General features: G+C 34.2%; 1 long non-coding RNA gene across 1 annotated transcript in view; it reads left to right on the top strand.

Moving 5' to 3' along the window:
- The window catches only part of LOC143676449 (uncharacterized), a 37,342-nt gene extending 28,759 nt beyond the window's left edge, over positions 1-8,583 (top strand). Inside the window, exon 2 of the long non-coding RNA XR_013172093.1 lies at positions 8,207-8,583. This is a non-coding gene — a long non-coding RNA (uncharacterized LOC143676449). The remainder of the gene's footprint in view (positions 1-8,206) is intronic.
- Positions 8,584-12,937: the final 4,354 nt, after the last annotated feature.

Here is a 12,937-nt window from a genome sequence, read left to right on the forward strand (position 1 = left end):
AAATATTCGGTTTGATATTGTAGTCGTGGACACATGACATTCTGCATTTGTCAAAACCCATAGAACTATATCACACAAGAATGAGACCTAACATAAACTATGGACTTTAGTTCATGTATCAATATTGGTTCATCAATTCTAGCAAATATACCATGCTAATGCAAGAGGTTAATGGGAGAAACGATAGAGTGGGGCACATGGGAACTCTATATTCTCTGCTCAGTTTTTCCCAGTGCTGTTCTTAATCATAAAGTATTTTAATTCAAAAGCAAAATGAACCATGGATATATGCTACAACAGGGATGAACTTAGAAAATGTTATGTGTGTGAGACTAAAGTAAGAAATGTTTATTTGGTGCAAAATTTATATTTTAACTAGTGCATTTCCTAATTTAACTTATATGGACAGTTAATTGAACACCGTAAGTACATTGAAACTTGAATAGGGCATGAGATTTTGTTGGTTTTTCCAGGTTAGTGTGATGCCCCAATAAATCCCAGTGATCTGAGCAGTGAATAAAGAAGTATTTGCAAAGTCCCCTTGGGGAAATGGGGAGAAAAGGCGAAGATTCAATTTCCCTATTTGGAGAATTCCTGATATTCTCACAAGCAGTGGGGACAACTAAATCAATAGACTGAGCCCTCAATCTTGGAGTTTGTCCCTATGAAATATCCCTGCAAAAGATAGGCTAAGCCTACTTAAAATTAGGCCTAAGAGTCACCTCCAGAGAACCTCTTTTGTTGTTCAGATGGGGCTCTCTCTCTCTCAGCCAACATGGTAAGTGAACACACTGCCCTCCCCCTCTACTTGGGACATGACTCCCAGGTATGTAAACCTCCCTGGCAAAGTGGGACAGAAATCCTAGGAGGAGCTGGTACTAGGCACCAAGGGATTGAGAAAACCTTCTCCATCAAACGGGGAAAGAGAGAAATGAGACAAAATAAAATGTCAGTGGCTGAGAAATTTCAGAGATGAGAGGTTATCCTGGAGGTTATTCTTACACATTATATAAATATCCCCTTTCTAGTTTAGGGTGTATTATAGTGGCTAGAGGGATGTACCTGAAACTGTAGAGTTGTGTTCCAGTAGTCATGTTTCTTGAAGATGATTGTATAATGGTATAACTTTTGCAATGTGACTGTGTGATTGAGTAAACCTTGTGTCTGATGCTCCTTTTATCTACAGTATGGACAGAAGAGTAAAAAATATGGATAAGAAACAAACAAATAATAGAGGGAACAAAGGTTAAAATAAATTGAGTAGAATGAAACACTAGTGGTCAATGAGAGGGAGAGGTAAGGGGATGGCATACGTGAGTTTTTTCTTTTTTATTTCATTTCCTGGAGAGATGCAAATGTCCAAAAACTGATCATGGTTTTTGTAGGTTTGTCCAGAGTGATACCCTGATAAATCCCAGAGTGATTTGAACAGTGAATAAAAGAATATTTGCAAAATCCCCTTGGGAGAATGGTGAGGAAAAAGGGAAATTCAATTTCTGCACATGGAGAAGGCCTGATCTTCTCACAAGTGAGGACAGCAAAATCAATAGGCTGAACCCTCAATCTTGGGGTTTGTTCATATGAAACTGATCCCCACAAAGGATAGGCTAAACCTACTTAAAATTAGGCCCAAGAGTCACCCCTGAGAACCTCTTTTGTTGCTTGGATTGCTTGGATGTGGCCTCTCTCTCAGCCAACACAACAAGCAAATCCACTGACTTGTCCCTTTCTACATGGGGCATGACTCCCAGGGATGTAAACCTCCCTGACAGTATGGGACAGAAATCCTAGGAGGAACTGGAACTTAGCATCAAGGTTTCTCATCGTGAGAAAACCTTCTTGACTGAAAGGAGGAAGAGAAATGAGACAAAATAAAGTATCAGCGGCTAAGAGTTTCAAATAGAGTCGAGAGGTTATCCTGGAGGTTATTCTTACGCATTATATAGATATTCCCTTTTTAGGTTAAGGTGTATTAGAGAGGCTAGAGGGAAGTGCCTGAAAGTGTAGCGCTGTGTTCCAGTAGCCATGTTTCTTGAAGATGATTGTATAATGATATAGTTTTGCAAGTGACTATATAATTGTGAAAACTTGTTCTGAGGCTCCTTTCATCTCTGGTATGTACAGATGAGTAAAAAAATATAAATTAAGAAAAATAAATAATAGGGGGAACAAATGTTAAAATAAATTGGGTAGAGGGAAATACTTGTGATCAATGAGAGGGAGGAGTAAGGGGTATGGTATGTATAACTTTTTTCTTTTTATTTCTTTTTTCTGGAGTTATATAAATGCTCTGAGAAATGATTATGGTGATGAATATACAACTATGTGATGATATTGTGAGCCACTGTTAGCAAACAAAGTAAAATGTTCATGTTCTATGTTGATTGAATTTATTAATAAAAATTTAAAAAACAAAACTGATCATGGTGATGAATGCACAACTATGTGATATTGTGAATCATTGATTGTAACCATGTCAAGAATGCTTGTGTGTTTGCTTGTTGTTTATAATAAATATATTAAAAAAATAAAATCTTATGTTAAGTGAAATAATCCAGATACAAAGACCATATAGTGTATGATTTCATTCACATGAAATACCCAGATTGTCAAATTCATGGAAACAAAAAGTAGATTGGTGGTTATCAGGGCTGGGGTCGCAGGTAATGGAGAGTAACTACTCATGAATGTAGGTTTTTTCTGAGATGATGAAAATGTTCTAAAATTGATTGTGGTGACAGTTGTACAACATTGTCAATGTATGATTTTTCTACACTACCAAATTGTACATTTTAAAATGAGAAATTTTATGTTATGTGAATTTCATCTCAATAAAAGCATTGAAGAAAAGACTTAAAACATAAAGAAAAGAAATGGCAATATGGCAGAAGTAGTTCCTTCCTTATCAACAATTATTTCAGATGTAAATGGATTAAACTCTCCAATAAAAATTTCGAGACTGAGAAAAAGGATTTAAAAGTCAGGATCCAACTATACACTGTCTCTAGGACCCTCATTTTTTTTTTTATCCAAAGACACAAAGAGGTTGAAAGTGGAAGGATGGAAAAAGTTATTCCATGCAAACAGTAAGCAAAGAGAGCTGGATGGCTACACTACACTAATATTAGACAAAATAGACTTTAAGTTAGAAATCGTTATGAGTCAAAATGCATCATATATTGATAAAAGGATTAATCCATCAAGAAGATTTAGCAATTATATACATAAAGCACCTAACAAAAGAATTCCAAATTCTGTGAAGGAAGAATGGGCAAAATTGAAGGGAGAAATAGATAGTTCCACAATTATAGTTGGGAACATCCATACTCCACTTTCTATAATGAATAGGTCAATTATCCAGAAGACAATAAATAGACACCTTGAACAATATCATAAATAAGCTAAACCTATTAGAAGTATACTGAACACTCCCTCTCAAATAATCAGAACATACATTCTTCTCGAGTACAATAAAACATTCTCAAGGATAAACAAACCAAATGTTACATCATACAAGAAGGCCTAATAAATTTGTGAGGAACTGAAATTATACTTCCCTATTTCAAAATTTACTCACAGTTATAATTTCAAAACAGTGTGCTGCTGATATAAGGAGGGATGTATAGATCCAAAGGAATAGAAATGAGAATTCAGAGATAACGCAATACATGGTCAATTGATTTTTGACAAGATTCTCAAGATCATACAATAGAAAATAAATAGTCTCCTTGACAAATGGTGGTGGGACAACTGGAAATCCACATGCAAAATAGTGAATTTGGACTCTTTCCATCATATACAAAAATCAACTCAAAATGGATCAAAGATTCAAATATAATGGTTAAAATATAAAATTCTTAGAAGAAAACACAGGGTAAACCTTCATGAACTTGGATTTGACTATGGTTTCTTACATATGATATCAAAAGTACAAGCAACAAAACAAAAGTTAGATAAACTGAACTTCATCAAATTTCAAAACTTTGTGCTATGACATGGACAAAAGCCCACATATTGCATGATTCAATGCATCTGAAATATCTAGAATAGGTAAGTCCAGAGACACAAACGCAGATTTACGGTTAAATCGTATATTGGAGGCTAAGAGGTGAGCCACTATTTTGCAAATAGAGAGGTATGGATTGAGATTCTGTTCTTTACTGTTTTTTTGAATATGGCTATCCAATTGTCCCAGCACAATTTGTTAAAAAATCTAACCTTTCTCCATGTAATTGACTTTCCACCTTTTGAATCAATGGATGCCTCTATTTCTGGACTATCTCTTCTATTCCATTTATTTATTCATTTTTTATCTTTTATACCACAATCATGCTGACATGATTACTGCAAAGTTACAATAAGTGTTGAAGCCAGATAGGGGCCTTCCATTCATCTCATCTTTTTCAAGTTGTTTTCTCTTGAAAGCTTAATATTTTAGAAGTTTTGTATTTCTGTATAAACCAAAGAAGAAGCTTTAGGCAATTTCTATAAAAAAAAAACAAACACTGCTAGGATTTTGATTGGGATTGCATTGAATCTATAATTCAATGTTGGTAGAACAGACATCTTAACATTATTGAGTGTTCCAATCCGTGAACGAGGTATACAGCTTTGATTTCTTTAGATCTTCTTTGATCTTTTTAAATCAGAATTTTGTAATTTTCAGTGTGCGGGCCTTGCACATATGTAAATTTCAGATTTATTCCTAAGTAACATATTTTACTTCTATTATAAGTAATATTTATTTAAAAATCATTTTCCAATGTTATAGTCCTAACGTGTATAAATACAATTGATTTTAATATATTAATCACGTATCTTTCTATGTGCTAAAACACCCTTATTAGTTCTAATAGCTTTTTTGTAAATCTTACAATTTTCTATGTAGACGGCAATGTTTTCCACAAATAAGGATGCTTTTACTTATTTTCCAATCTGGATGCATTTATTTATTTTTATTGCTTTATACTGTTTAAACCCTTGTAAAGCCTTCTTGTTGATCTTAGGAAGAAATATTCAGTCTTTTAACATTAAGTATATATTTAACTGCAGGTTTTTCATAGATGCCCTTTTACAAGTTGATGAAGTTCTCACCAGTTCCTAGCATGTATCAGGAATAAACATTGGATTTTGTCAAATGCTTTTTCTACATCTATTGGGATGATCATGTGTTTTCATTTTCTAGTCTCTTAATATATTGAACTACATTGATTGACTTCCAAGCTTAAAATAAGAACTTTCATTCCCTGGACAAAACCTACTTGCTTAACGATTTCTTATCCTATTTAAATATTCTTAGATTCAACGTATGGAAAAGAATTTTACCATTAATGTTAGGGAGGGCTATAGACTTGCTACTTTTCTATTCATTTACTATATCGGTCTAGTTTTGGTGTCATAATAACACTGGTCTTATAGAATGACTTGGGGTTTCTTTCCTCTTGTTTAATTTTTTGATGGGTATGTGTAATATAGGTATCATTTCTTCCTTAACTGTTTGGTAGAGTTTATCAGTTATCTGGAACTAGTTTCTTTCTGGGAAGGTGTTTAACTATAATCATATATTTTAATAGTCCTAAGACTACTCAGAATAACAATTTTTTTCAAGTAAACATTTAGGATGTACCACACAAGAAATTTTCCTGTTCCATATAAATTGTCAAATTTGCTGACACAAATCTGTTTATAAAAATCCCTTATTTTTTAAATGGTTCTAATATTTGTAGTAATATCAGCTCTCCTCATTAGCAATTCTGATCAGTCTGATTTGAATTTTAAAAATTGTATTGACCTTCTCAAAAACCGTCTTTGGTTTCATCAATTTTATCTATTGTTTTCCTATTTTCTATTTTATTAACTATTGTTTAGACATTTGTTTTACTTATTTTCTGTTGTATTTCCTGTAAGCAGCATCTCATTTGGGTTTGTATATTTGTCCAATTATTTAAAAGGTTGGGCATGCTTTCATATGCCAAAACTATATAAAAGGGTGTACCCAAGAAAGTTTCCCTCTCTCTCCCTTAAGACTTTCACCAAATTCTTCCCTCAAGTTCTTACTACCACTCTTTGCTTTTTGTTCTACTGTGAATCTTTGATTAATAAAGCATGCCATGACATCATTTAACCTTAGGGAAAATGCAATATTTATAAATTAATCATTTGGCTTCTTTTGCTTTTACAGCTATCGCAGCCAAACTTGGTTATGATAGCTGTAAACAAAAAAGCTATAAACAAAAAGCTGTAAACACAAACAAAAAATTTCAGGAAACATTGTTCAGTCCTATTTGATTACAAAGCTGTCAAACATACAATCCAGAATATACATATATATGTGTGTGAGTGTGTGTGTCTATCATCATACTGAAAACACAAAAATATAAAAATATTATGGAGAAGTCACTGAAGTCTGCTTTTTCAATGTTCTCATTCTCCATAATCATAGCGTAATTCAGAAAAAAAGAACATACCATTACCTTTATTCGTTTATTTTCCGCAATTTTGTTATGCTTTACAACAGTATATCTTTCTCATGGGGTGCATAAAGCATGGTATTTGGAAAAAGAAAATATTTCTAGTATGTGTACTTTATATTAAATAATGTGTACCTGTTCTTTGTAATGTTATAAATGTGACTGAGTAAAAGAAAAACCTAAATTTAACTGACAATACTTTTTAATTCTCATTTGAGTGTTATTGGACACTGTACCCATTATACAGGAAGATTTATTAACTGAGGAATGCATAGCAATTCAAAAACAATAAATTATGATTATGAAATAAAATAGGATTCACCCAACCACATATTTGATCCTTAAGCCAGTCTGTACTTCCGGCTCCTCCATCACAAGCTTACTCAATATTTTTTCCAAATCAAAATCTCACTCCAACTCAATTCTTCTTCCAAGTTATGCCACATGTTAATTTCACACTTTCTTCTCACTTCCCAGATCCTTCTTAAATGTATCAAGATTTGTGAATCTATTCATTATTTTAGCAGACATATTACAGTAAATTGAGAATGTTCTGGTGAATTAGCATCCAATAGATTACCAAATTATCCTAGTCATTGCAGATAAGATAAGAAATAAACAGCAAGCAGTTTCATATATTTGGTTCAAATAATAAAATTTGACTGTCTCATTTTTTTAGGTTACTATTTCATAATTTTAGTCTTCTCTCCCACATTTTTCTCCTTTATTCGGTTAGGAAATGATGATTATAGTCATAGGTCTCTTATGTAAATAAAGCCAGAAGAAAAACATTACACAAAAATATGGGGTTGGGAATATCCTATCTATGAGAAATTTTGAAAAATCAATCCACAATAAATTAAGTAAGGTATAAAATTTTCCTACGAAAACCTTTTATTTCCAGGAAATTTTTGTTCGTTGTTTTTTCTTTTTCTCTTTTTTTTGAGTGTGGATATGATTTTACCAACGTGGCATGAAATGAAAAGCTCTATTTAACAGTATCTGGAAGTTCCTCATCAGCATGCTTTTTAAAAAGAAGCCTGAAGTTAGTTTTCTAATGATACCAGATGGTCTACTCTCCTGCTACATTACCTCATGGTCTGAGGAGAATTGTAACACGTGGCAGACTCAGCAAAGAGATACATTCCAAACCCTTAACAAAGCTCTGAAAGATGGCAATAATATTTTGGCAAACAAAAATCAATACACATGGTCTTGGCAGTAGTTTCTCAAGCTCAAATGGGTTCCACCCTTTTTCTTCACCTACATTTCCAACTTTGTTTCAAAACGGTTGTTTTGCCGTTTGGAGAGGCGTAGACAAAGAAGAATCTGTAAGGGCCCACCTTGTCTTATCTGTAGCATTCCAGGTCCATGTAGATCGATTTTTTGGAAATACTTTCCTCTATATTATTGTAAGACAAGGGAAAATGAGACATTTGATCAAAGTTAGGGGCCTGGGTTTGTTTGGGAAGTCTAAAAATATTGCAAGTATTCAGCACCCCAGAAAGCTTTGAATAGGTGGTTCTAGAACTATTGAGGACAGTTATTTAGCACAGTGACTGAAAAGTTTTGGAAGTTGACTGCCCAAGAGTTGATACTGCCTAAAGACGTAAACAGTTTAATAATAATGTTTTTGAAGAATGCAGTTAATTTAAAATTACTTGGTTAAAAATACATCATATTGTGAGACTTCTGAGAGTCTTCACAACCACTTCTACCCACGCAATCTCTTTCAGGTTCAGGCTAAGACCGGGCTGGATAGACCACACCCCAACTGAAGAGCATTTTGAATGTTCTCATTGAAACCGAGTAGATTTTTGAAGATTCAGTCATCTATATTCACAAAAATTGCCTCTTATTTGTCTGCAGAGAGAAACAGTCTTGCATGCTATTTAACAGATATGGAGTATACTGGGTATTGAAAGAAGAAAATGACTTAAAGATATCTATTAACACCGTTTCTGTTGCGTTTAGATACGGTTTTATTATCTAAGTTTTAAATTGGATAATAAACCCATATCTAAATGCAGCAGAAATGAATATAAGAAAATTTGTCCCTATGGATAATCTATGCTTGTCTTCTTTAAGGAAAGAATAAAGTCTGTTATCTCTGTTTTGGTCTCTCTCTCTTCCATTCTTTCTCTCATTCGCTTCCTTTCTCTCTTTTATTTTTCAACAAATATTGAGTGCATGCCATTAGCTAGGCACTATGCTAAGCTCTATGGATCTAAATGTGAGCAAGACAAACAAGATGACTCTGCTGCATCTAGGCCCTGATAAGGAGCACCGAGGAAATTTTCAATAACATGGGATGACTGCTTTGAGATAGTGCACGTACCATGAAGATACTTACCAGGAACAACCGACCCCCCTTCTTTACCTCAGGGAAAGCTTGCCTGAGTGGGGCCACCTGCCCACTGAAGAATGGATAGGGGATGGTCTGGCAGAGTAGGTGGTGAGAAGAGTGCATGAAGAAAGTGCCTATGCAGTTCTGTAGGAAGAAAAAAAATATGGTGAGTTTGAGGAAGATAGAAGAGTTTGGGATTGTCAGAGTGAAGACCGAAATAGATGAGACAAGGGAGAGAGTCAGATGAAGAAGGACCAAGCAATCCTTAAAGGTAAGTTTTTATCCTAGTAGCGCTGAAATGACATTGACCAATTATAAGTTGGTGAGTGGTAGGATAAGATTTGCATTTCAGAACAATTTCTCAAGAGACAATGCAGAGAATAGATTTTGAAAAAAATAAACACTGAAAGCAGGGCTAGAAATTGCGAGAATATGATGCAAATCCAGGTAAGAGATGAACTAGAGTGATAAACTCTGGGGGTAGAGATGTGGATGGATTTGAAATGATTAATTCAATTTTGGTCACATGAAATTTAAGATGCCTGTGAGGCATCCATGTGGATGTACTTTATAGGAAGTTAGATAGTCTTCTTATTCAGGAAGGGAGCCAGAAGTGAAGCAAGTGCTTGGGGGTTACTTGTTCATTCATTCATATCACAAATATTTGCTGAGGACTTAGCAAGCTCAGTACTTGGACCATTCTCAGTGCCGGTGCTGCAAGAGAACAAAACAGACAAAAATCTTAGTCTTTGTGAAATTTATAATCTAGTGGTAGGGACAATAACAGATAAATAGTAAAATATATAGTATATCAGAGAATCATAAATGGCAAGAAGGAAAATAAAGCAGCAAAGAGATAGACAAGGGCTGCGAAGCATGTGTGAATTCAAATGGTCCAGTCTTGGAAGTATTCCCTGGGATTAGCAGGAATAAGTGGTGATACAGAGAGAGGACAAGCAAGTCCTGAGGCAGGAGTGAGCCCAGGGGGTCCATCAGTATATTGGTTGTTAAAGCCATAATAAAAGGAGGAAGGATACCCAAGGGAGGTGTGAAAACTATACAGAAAATGGAGCTTAAGAGAAATATCTAGAACACTGCCAAAATAAGCATTTAAATGACCTGTTTCTCAAATGCACTACAAAATTATCCCCGTCTTTTAACAATGTATTATATGTGAAGTAGCATCCTCCTAATGATAAGCTATATTGGTAGTGCTATGTAATCGGGTATGCACAGGGGCTGGTGGCTTTCATAAATGTGTTCTCTTCAACTCAGCGCTTTGAGAATAACTGAGCTTTTGATCTGGAACTCAAAGAGAAAAACTAGTCTTTTAGAGTGCTTCTATCTATCCTCTTTCCTACTTTATCTCATAAAAAGACCTGTGGGACACAACCTGAAAGTAAGGTCATGTTTCTTATCAAGGAGGAGGAGGTATTATGAAAGCTATTTGGCTCTCAGAATCTATCATTGCCCAATTCTACATTCTTAAGACTACCCTGGATGGCTGAGAAGGCTAGAAATTGTAAATATCAGGTTTCCAGCTAGTGTAGAGAGGGAGAAGGGCAGGAGGATTGTTATGGCGCAAGCCAAGATTGGGATTCAAGTGTAACAGGGGATAAGAAGTTTCTCCTTTTATGTGAGAGACATTATCTTAGCCATCACTTCCCCTGGAAAACCCACCTTGAGCCCAATAGACCTGGTCATGGACCCTCTCTCTATATGCACATTTCTGTATTGCCTTTTTCATTGCGTTATCACCAAGTAAAAACTGCTTCTTTATTTGTCAGCCTTCCAGACTGTACTGCAGATACATTGAAGGCATTTATTGTGTCTATTTCATCACTATTCCCAGTGCCTAGCATAATGCTTAACACATAATAGGCTCTCAAAAATATATATATATTTAGTATATGAATGAGGTTTGCACTCATTCAGCAACTGAATCTCTACCAGAATCAACTAAAACCTGCTTACTCTTTTTTTCACATCAACTACTACTGTGCAGTCATTTATCCTTTCAACCTAGTCTTGATGCAATCAATAGTTTATGAATGCTCTTACATTCATCACTTACACAACTTTATTATGTCGATGTAGGTCCACCATCACAACATTCTTAGATTGTTCTTTCAATTCTGTAGCTATCATGCAATCTACAGTTCTGTATCACCCACAAATTTGATAAGAATTTCAGCTCTATTAATCATTATTCTATAGGTATATGAGGTAAACCAACTTCACATGTCCTATTGCAATATCATCCCTCCAAGAGATTTTCACTTACTCGTCAAAGGGTAGTATGAGAGACTTTGTTAACATTCACTGACATGCACTCTGCAGTATCAGGAATAAAGCTGAGCATTTCTAATTAGCCTCCAAAATGTGGAATTGTCCAATTGCAAGGTAGTAATTTTGAGATTTATGCTCTATCATTTTAAGAGTACATTCACTCTTCTGTACGCAAATAATGGTTATATCATTGTACTATTCTATGCTAGCACGAAGCATTTTTTAGAAATACTGGAAGAATGCAGCAGACAGAGCCTTGACTCTTCTATAGGACAACATGAATCAGACTTGATTACTGGGTCTGAAAAATAAAACAATGTGACAGCTAGATGAAAATTATGCCTGACATAACTCAAAAGCTATCACAAATAGAGTTCTGGATTATGCATAATACCAGTCCCTATATCTAATAAGTAATTAATTCTAGTAAAACACAAAGACACACAACCTGCATTTTTCTATGTGAATTTCCTCAGTCTCTTGGTAGCAATAATTTTCTCAATATTCTAGAATTATTATTTACTCTCTCCCCTTTAGTAAGGGAACAGTGTAATTATAGCAATCAGAAATATTATGGTTAGAATAAGAAAATAAGTTTCTTACTTTCTTTTTCCAGATTTATTTCACTAAACTTCAAAATGAAAAAAAGTAGATATTATCCACCATTAGTTAAGGTCTGTAGGCTTATTGCTCCATTTGGAAGCTTCTCATTCAAAATTAAAACCTATTGGTTACTTGAGCTAATCTAAAAGGAAGAAAATGAACTCAAGCAATACAAAATAAATAGCAACAATATAGAATTAAACCAGAATACACATGCTCTTCTATTATAAAATAAAAATTTCTAATATGACTTTTAAGTGAAAAATCTGTCATGTATCAGATACAAATGATTTAACAGCTGAGGAGAACTTTATATGTGATAGGACTTTTTAAAATGCTTGGTTCTCTTTATCTGTGTTTTATTATAATGTGTTCTATGAAAAAGGACAATTGCTTTAAAACCTAGAGAACAGAAGAAACTGTTACTATGGGTGCTGTTTGGAAAACAGTAATTTGTCAACAGACATAAAACATATTTTAAGGGAAAGAAGCAAATCTAAGTGAATAATTGAAACTTCTTTTTGATTAGAAATTAAAGTCTAACATATAATTTATAATTTTTTTAGAAAGTCATTGAATGCTTGAACTGAAAGATCTCATAATGTAATTATTAACCTTATCATTTCACAAGTGATGTAATTTAAGCCAAGAGTGGGCAAAGGATTTACCCAGGATTAAATTGATTATAGTCTCTTTATGTCTAGGGATTACTTTTCTGTTATACCCTCAGTGGGTGGCTTGCACAGAGTACATACTGAATTGCGTAATCCGTTAACTGAAAGGAAACTGTTTGGACCATCGCTTAGATGCTGTTATCTACGTAGAGATGCTACTACAAATTGTAGGAAAGTGATATCGAGACAATATGTAGAAAGTGGATGATGTCCTTGAAAACCCAAATCTAAAAGGGAGGCCAAATGTCACGCATCTATCATATATTTAAAAAAATAAAATAAATTAAAATTGGAATTTAGTTAGTTGCTTTGGTGTTTAACGTTTAAGAAGCTACAGTTGTTTCCAGTTTAAACAATTATGTTCTTCAACTGCTTCTTGCCACAAAGTAAATGTGCATAGCAAAATAAAACTGTTTTTTTTTTAAACAAAATATTTCCTTCTGAAGAAACTGAGAGTTAATCAAGCTCACCTTTGAAAAAGTGATCAAGTGAAGTCCAAGCTGAGAAATGTTGGAAAGTCTAGGGAATAAAGTTGTACAAAAATGCCTGTGAAC

Source organism: Tamandua tetradactyla, chromosome 3 (genome assembly GCF_023851605.1).
Source record: "Tamandua tetradactyla isolate mTamTet1 chromosome 3, mTamTet1.pri, whole genome shotgun sequence".
Classification (NCBI taxonomy): domain Eukaryota; kingdom Metazoa; phylum Chordata; class Mammalia; order Pilosa; family Myrmecophagidae; genus Tamandua; species Tamandua tetradactyla.